This window comes from Eumetopias jubatus, unplaced genomic scaffold (genome assembly GCF_037043125.1).
Source record: "Eumetopias jubatus isolate StellerSeaLion01/CBP00866 unplaced genomic scaffold, mEumJub1_p1.0 scaffold_11, whole genome shotgun sequence".
In the NCBI taxonomy this organism is placed as follows: domain Eukaryota; kingdom Metazoa; phylum Chordata; class Mammalia; order Carnivora; family Otariidae; genus Eumetopias; species Eumetopias jubatus.
This window is the reverse complement of record NW_028274817.1, coordinates 27,603,913-27,612,512: the sequence shown is the minus strand read 5'-3', so window position 1 is coordinate 27,612,512 and position 8,600 is coordinate 27,603,913. Positions and strand designations below refer to the sequence as shown.

At 39.5% G+C, this 8,600-nt stretch overlaps 1 pseudogene; it reads right to left on the bottom strand.

Moving 5' to 3' along the window:
• Positions 1-2,506: 2,506 nt before the first annotated feature.
• LOC114196952 (low molecular weight phosphotyrosine protein phosphatase pseudogene) lies at positions 2,507-6,806 on the bottom strand (annotated as a pseudogene).
• Between the last annotated feature and the right edge of the window lie 1,794 nt (positions 6,807-8,600).

Sequence of the window (8,600 nt, the reverse complement as noted above, 5' to 3'; positions counted from 1 at the left end):
ACGTGAGCCGAAGGCAGTTGCTTAACCAACTGAGCCACCCAGGCGCCCAGTAGAGGCTTATTCTTGATTTAATTTTATTTATTTCTACTGAGATTTTTTTAACCTTTTATTTTTAAGTAACTCTAGACCACAGGAAATTATAAAAGTAGTAGAATCCCATGTACCCTTCACTCTTTCTCTGAAGTTAATAGCTTACATAAAGTATAGTACAATATCAAAACCAGGAACTTGGCATTGCTATAATACTGTTAACTGGACTCCAAGCCTTATTCAAATTTTGCTAGTTTTTAACGTGTGTGTGTGTGTGTGTGTGTGTGTGTGTGTAGTTCTATGACATTTTATCTCTAGGTTGGTTCTTTTAATTTATGGCTCTCATCCCTATTGCAATACAAACTCCACCACCTTGGAGAGGTGGTGAGTTGTGACAGAAAGAACATGGGCTTCGGAACTTGACAAGCTTGAGTAGAAATCCTAATTCTGCTATTTTTTAATCGTGTGCCTGTGATTTTGGACAAATCATTTCATCTCTCTGGGCCTCAGTTTTCCTCTCTGTGAAATGGAGACAGTAGTTCCTCATTCACATGGCTTTTGTGAGGATTACATGGGATAATATACAAAAAAAAGGAATAATATATGTAAAGTGCCTGGTCCAGCAAATGTTTCCCTTCCTCATTTCTCCTTCTGTGAGTGAGGTAGCACTTTTAAGCTGTTCTCAGTTCTGTACACCTCTGATTTTTTCCTGAGAAGAGCAGGTTTTAATGGGAAGAGGTGAGAAATGCATGAAAGTATTGTGAGTAGTGGCACTCATGAAAGATTTCATTGATTTTATAATTTTGCCTGGTGCTAATCCTGCTCCAGGTGGTCTGTGGGTTGTTCCTGTATAACATGAATGTTTGTAATATTCCTACCCCTATACTTTTGCATCTGTCATAGATTAATAATCTAAAATATTTATGGGGGGGCGCCTGGGTGGCTCAGTCTGTTAAGCGTCTGCCTTCGGCTCAGGTCGTGATCCCAGGGTCCTGGGATGGAGTCCCACATCAGGCTCCCTGCTTGGCGGGGAGCCTGCTTCTCCCTCTCCTTCCTGTTCATGCTCTCTCTCTCTCTCTCTCTCTCTCTCTCTCCCAAATAAATAAAATCTTAAATATTTATGGGGCTCTTGGGTGGCTCAGTTGGTTCAGCTTCCGACTCTTTATCTCGGGGCAGGTCTTGATCTCAGAGTTGAGAGTTCAAACCCTGCGTTGGACTGCATGCTGGGTGTGGAGCCTACTTAAAAAAATTTTTTTTAGAAAGTCAATTATCATATGGTTTCACTTATTTGTGGAACATCAGGAATAGCATGGAGGCCATCAGGAGAAGGAAGGGAAAAATGAAGGGGGAGAATCGGAGGGAGAGGTGAACCACAAGAGACGATGGACTCTGAGAAACAAACAGGGTTTTAGAGGGGAGGGGGGTGGGGGGATGGGTTAGCCTGGTGATGGGTATTAAAGAGGGCACATTCTGCGTGGAGCACTGGGTGTTATACGCAAACAATGAATCATGGAACACTACATCAAAAACTAATGATGTACTGTATGGGGACTAGCATAACATAATAAATTAAATTTAAAAAAATTTTAAATTAAAATATTTAGGGGCGCCTGGGTGGCTCAGTTAAGCGTCTGCCTTCTGCTCAGGTCGTGATCCCGGGGGTCCTGGGATCGAGCCCTGCCTCCGGCTCCCTGCTCAGCGGGGGCGTGCTTCTCTTTCTCCCTGCCACTCCCCCTGCTTCTACTCTCTTTCTGTCAAATAAATAAATAAAGTCTTAAAAAAAAAAGAAAGAAAAAAACTAAAATATTTAATAAACATCATAGTCATCACTTCATTTCTTTTTTTTTTTTTGATGTAATGTTCCATGAGTCATTGTTTGTGCATAACACCCAGTGCTCCATGCAGAACGTGCCCTCCTTAATACCCATCACCGGGCTAGCCCATCCTCCCATCACTTCATTTCTCTCTTATCCAGAAATTGTACTCTTAACAACATTCTTACCTTGAATTCAGAGTCACTGCCCTAAGGGGAAGTCTTGAGGGACTGATGGTGTAAAGGTATACTTTTCTATAGATTTGACTGTTAAACAATTAGCCACTAAAGGATGTGGAGGCTAGCCTGGGTATACAATAGGAGTGTTCCTATTGCTTTTTTTCTTGGGTGGAGGGGTGAGCACAAAGATGGAGAGACCTCTATGACTGGGAAGCTGATTTTTTTTATAGGAAAGGAGAGGAAGGATGCTACTGATGATTTTCTTTTAATACTTAAGGTTTTGTTTCCTTTCATTTATGTCTTTAAAATTTTATTTTTTTTGGTCTGGATGAAACATTTTTATTTATTTGTCAGATACAATAACTGATTTCCATCTACAGTTATTTAAGGTAAGAAACCAAGGGTCAACTGAAGGAACAGTTGTGGCCTTACAGCAGAGCCTGCAGGGCCCAGCTGCGGGCTGTGGGGAGAACGGGCCTGGCATTAGTGGGCCTTCTCCAGGAAGGCTCTGCAGCACCTCACACACTGCTGGTAGACAGTCTCAAAGTCGGACTCATTCCCATAATAGGGGTCTTCAATAATGAGCTGATTTTGTGGATCATAGCTCCCAAGTAGTTCAATTTTAGCTTTGTAGTTTTTAATTTGATTACTTTTTCTATTTAAGTCTCTCAGATTGCTTTCATCCGTACACAGTATATAATCAAATGTGGCAAAGTCTTCCTTAGTAACCTGCCGGGCAGTGTGATTCATGGGGATACCGTTCTTCTTCATGCTACTGTGCCCTAGATAGTCAGGAGGGTTTCCTATTTCATACGTGGATGTTGCTGCACTTTCTATCCTCCAATGATCTGAAAGCTTTTGCTCAGTTACAAGTTTTCTGAAAACTGCTTCTGCAATGGGTGACCGACAGATGTTACCCAGACACATGAAGAGCACAGACTTTGGCACCTGCTCAGCTATCTTCCCGCGCACACACCCAGGCACCCACTGAGCGCCTAAAAAAAATTTTTTTTAAAAACATTTTATTTATTTATTTGACAGAGAGAGAGCACACAAGCAGGGGGAGCAATAGAGGGAGAGGGAGAAACAGACTCTCCGCTGAGCAGGGAGCCTGATGCGGGGCTCTATCCCAGGACCCTGAGATCACAACCTGAGCCGAAGGCAGATGCTTAACTGACTGAGCCACGCAGGAGCCCTTCATTTATGTCTTTAGGAGTCATAAAAGTCAGGTTTGTTTTTTTTTTCTTAAAGATTTTATTTATTTATTTGACAAAGAGAGAGACAGTGAGAGCAGGAACACAAGCAAGGGGAGTGGGAGAGGGAGAACAGGCTTCCCACAGGCTTCCCATATCTCTCTTATATATCATACAGCAATGTGTTAACTATAATCATTATGTTGTACATGATACCCCTACTATTTATTTATCTTATAACTGCAACCTTTTGTCTACCTTCCTCCAATTCCCTTCCACCCCCCCAAATTTATGATTAAGTACTTTTTGTGTTGTAAGGTACCTTTCCTTAACTTGAGCATAAAAATATTCTATAATGGAACTGATTTTCTTCTATTGGAATTGATTTCTCTATCTGGTATGCATTAGATTCGATGTCATTTTTTTCCCCCTAGGGACACGCATTTGGTCCAGCACCATTTATTGAAGAGATCCTCTTTTTCTTTTTTTTTTTTTTTAAGATTTTATTTATTTATTTGACAGAGAGACACAGCGAGAGCAGGAACACAAGCAGGGGGAGTGGGAGAGGGAGAAGCAGGCTTCCCGCGGAGCAAGGAGCCCGATGCGGGGCTCGATCCCAGGACCCTGGGATCATGACCTGAGCCGAAGGCAGCCGCTTAACCGACTGAGCCACCCAGGCGCCCAGAGATCCTCTTTTTCTTACTCCTCTGCTATTCTTCCTTTATAAAATAACAAGCGTCTGGATTTGCCTGGTCCTTATTTCTGGGGTCTCTAGTGTGTTCCATTGACCTATTGATTTTTCCTTTCTTTCTTTTTTTATTTTTTCCCTCTCTTTATCTTTAAGATGTTAATCTTACTTCTTAACATTATATAATTATATTTTAATATTATATAGTACTGTTGATATTATACCAATATATCACATCAATATTTATTGTAAATAACAATATGTGAATAATAGTTATTAACATTATATAATTATATACTAATATTAATATCATAATATTATATAATATTAATTGTTATATTAATAAATACATTTAGTAGCAGAATTTATTTATTTATTTATTAAATTTTATTTTGTTTTACTATGTTATGTTAGTCACCATACAGTGTATCATTAGTTTTTGATGTAGTGTTCCATGATTCATTGTTTGGATATAACACCCAGTGCTCCATGCAATATGTGCCCTCCTTAATACCCATCACCGGGCTAACCCATCCCCCCACCCCCATCCCCTCTAAAACCCTCAGTTTCTTGGAGTCCGTAGTCTCTCATGGTTCATCTCCCCCTCTGAGGTCCCCCACTGCATTTTTCCCTTTCTTCCCTAATGTCCTTCATACTATTCCTTATGTTCCACAAATAAGTGAAACCATATGATAATTGACTTTCTCTGCTTGACTTATTTCACTCAGCATAATCTCCTCCAGTCCCATCCATGTTGATGCAAAAGTTGGGTATTCATCCTTTCTGATGGCTGAGTAATATTCCATTGTATATATGGACCACATCTTCTTTATGCATCTGTCTGTTGAGGGGCATCTCGGCTCTGTCCACAGTTTGGCTATTGTGGACATTGCTGCTATGAACATTGGGGTGCATATGGCCCTTCTTTTCACTACATCTGTATCTTTGGGGTAAATACCCAGTAGTGCAATTGCTGGGTCATAGGGTAGCTCTATTTTTAATTTTTTGAGGAACCTCCACACTGTTTTCCAAAGTGGCTGTACCAACTTGCATTCCCACCAAGAGTGTAAGACGGTTCCCCTTTCTCCACAACCTCTCCAACATTTGTTGTTTCTTGCCTTGTCAATTTTTGCCATTCTAACTGGTGTAAGGTGGTATCTCAGTGTGGTTTTGATTGGAATTTCCCTGATGGCTAATGATGTTGAACATTTTTTCATGTGTCTGTTAACCACCATTTGTATGTCTTCTTCAGAGAAGTGTCTGTTCATGTCTTCTGCTCATATTTTGACTTATTTGTTTTTTGGGTGTTGAGTTTGAGAAGTTCTTTATATATCTTGGATATCAGCCCTTTATCTGTAGTGTCATTTGCAAATATCTCCTCCCATTCTGTGGGTTGCCTCTTTGTTTTGTGGACTGTTTCCTTTGCTGTGTGGAAGCTTTTTATCTTGATGAAGTCCCAAAAGTTCATTTTCGCTTTTGTTTCACTTGCCTTTGGAGTTGTATCTTGAAAGAAGTTGCTGTGGCCGATGTCGAAGAAGTTACTGCCTATGATCTTCTCTAGGAGTTTGATGGATTCCTGTCTCACACTGAGGGCTTTCATCCATTTTGAGTTTATCTTTGTGTATGGGGTTAGAGAATGGTCTAGTTTCAGTCTTCTGTATATCGCTGCCCAATTTTCCCAGCACCATTTATTGAAGAGACTGTCTTTTTTTTTTAAATTGTATTTATTTATTTGACAGAGAGAGACAGAGTGAGGGAGGGAACAGAAGCAGGGGGAGTGGGAGATGGAGAAGCAGGCTCCCTGTGGAGCAGGGAGCCCGATGTGGGGCTCGATCCCAGGACCCTGGGATCACGACCTGAGCTGAAGGCAGATGCCCAACGACTGAGCCACCCAGGTGCCTCAAGACTGTCTTTTTCCCATTGCATATTTTTTCCTGCTTTGTCGAAGATTATTTGACCAGAGAACTGAGGGTCCATATCTGGGCTCTCTATTCTGTTCCATTGGCCTATATGTCTGTTTTTGTGCCAGGACCATGCTGTCTTGGTGATCACAGCTTTGTAATATAGCTTGAAATCAGGCAACGTCATGCCCCCAGCTTTGTTTTTCTTTTTCAACATTTCCTTGGTGATTTGGGGTCTTTTCTGATTCCATACAAATTTTAGGACTGTTCCAGCACTTTGAAAAATGTCATTGGAATTTTGATCAGGATGGCGTTTGAAGGTATAGATTGCTCTGGGCAGCATAGACATTTTAACAATGTGTCTATTAATTTTTCCTTTCTTTATCTTTATTTTTTAATTTTTTCCTCTCTTTATCTTTAATATGTTAATCTTACTTATTAACATTATATAATTATATATTAATATATATACCATATATACTATTGATATTATACCAATATAGCACATCAATATTTATTGTAAATAACAATATGTGAATAATAGTTACTAACATTATACAATTATATACTAATATTAATATCACATTATTATATAATATTGTGATATTAATAAATACATTTTAGTAGCAGAATTTTATTTATTCATTTATTTATTTTATTTTTAAGTAATCTCTACACCCAGTGTGGGGCTGGAACTCACAACTTCCCGATCATCAAAATTTTAAATTCCGTAGACACAGACACATATACTCTCACACTCTCACTCAACAAACAGTTGTGTTTTGAATGGAAACTGCATTGACTCTATAGATCAGTTTGAGGAGAATTCATCTATTTATGACATTAAGTATGGGTTTTGATCTTTAAAACTTCTTAAATACATGAAAAATTATGCTTTTAGTCAGGATATAAAAGGACACAAGACCTCTGTACATATTGATCTGGATCTTATTTCTTTCGATAGCTTTTTCTTTCTTTTTATATTGTTTCTTCTCTTTCATTTTGGCTTTCTGAAATTTCAAGAGGCTGTGTCTACTTTTCCCGCTTTAAGTGATACTTGGTGACATCTTTCAAGATAAAGTGTTGTTTTAAAAAGTTCAGCGAAGTTTCCTTCTGTTCTTCTTGTTTCATTGCCTCTATTCTTTCATTCTGGGACTCATTGTATTTATTTCCTTTTTAAAAAATTTATTTATTTAAGTAATCTCTCCATCTAGTGTGGGGCTTGAACTTACAACCCTAGGATCGAGAGCCACACACTCCACTGGCTGAAGCAGTCAGGGGCCCACTGGAACTCATTATATTATATATATATATATATATATATATATATATATATATATATATATATATATATATATATATTTTAAGATTTAATTCATCATGGGGCGCCTGGGTGGCTCAGTTGTTAAGCATCCGCCTCTGGCTCAGGTCTTGATCCCAGGGTCCCCGGGATCTAGCCCCGCATCGGGCTCCCTGCTCCGTGGGAAGCCTGCCTCTCCCTCTCCCGCTCCCCCTGCTTGTTTTCCCTCTACTCACTGTCTCTCTCTCTCTCTCAAATGAATAAATAAAATCCTTAAAAAATTATTAAAAATATTTTATTTATTCATTTGAGAGAGAGACAGAGAGGATGAGCGGGGCGGGCGGGGGGCGGGGCAGAGGGAGTTGGGAAGCAGTCTCCCTGCTCAGCTGGATCCCAGGACTCCCTAGACCATGACCTGAGCCTAAGTGAGACACTTAACCTACTAAGCCACCCAGGCGCCCCAACCTGGAACTCATTTGAAATACTTGTTGGATATCCTCAGTCTATCTTTCAATTCTCTTAACTCTTTTCCTCATAATTTCCATCTTCCTTTTTCCTCTATGTTCTTGGAGATTTCCTCAACTTCATTTTGTAGATAGTTTCAGCCATCACCTTATTATTCACCATATCCATAGATTTTTAAAATATTTCTGGAGCCATCATAATTTCAATATAAAAAAACCTCATTTTTCTTCTTTGGTTTTCTTTTTATGTATTAGAATGTGCTTTTTTATGGATGTCATATTTTAAAAAAATGCTATAAGGATATTAAATATTTTTTTCTGGCTTGTCCTGGGTTCATGACCACTGCTGACTGCGGTGCCAGGTCTGGCTGTCTGTTTTCGGCGGCTAGGGAGCCCCAGGTCCTAAAAGGCTTCCCAGGAGGGCTGCTTTCCCTGGTGGGCTGTGTGTGGTTGTGCAAGAGACGAGCATTGCCGCCTCTGCATTCTGGGTTTTTGTTTTTTGTTTTTTTATTGTTCTTGGTGGCCATATGGGGAAGGAAAGGATGTTCACTTTTTAAAATTTGTCTTTATCCCTGAATCACTTCTTTGTCTCCGTTTTCCTCTCTCCTATTTCTTTATCTTTTGTTTTTGTTTTTGTTTTGTTTTTTGGATCTTTATGTTGATCTTGATTCTTTTCTTTGAGGCTATTTTCCTCAAATGTCTGGCTATCATTAGTTGTCCTTTCAGATCTATGGGTAAAGGATTATATTGGTTAGCGTAAGTAAGTTTTCCCCCTTTGTTATGTAGATTTTTTTTTAATCAATGAACATTTTGAAAGGGATGGCTGACTTGATTCTGTGTTAAGTGTGCGTGGAGTATTGATGGGCAGAGTTTCCTAGCATTTGGGACCAGGGATCAGGCTGGTACATTCACAATGGCTACCCACATTTGCCAAAGTAAAGTGAGACAGACTTACTGGAAGTGTGGTTCACGTGACTTAATGTATATTGTTCCTGAGTAGAAACAGTTTTCCTTTATTTACCTTTATTCAC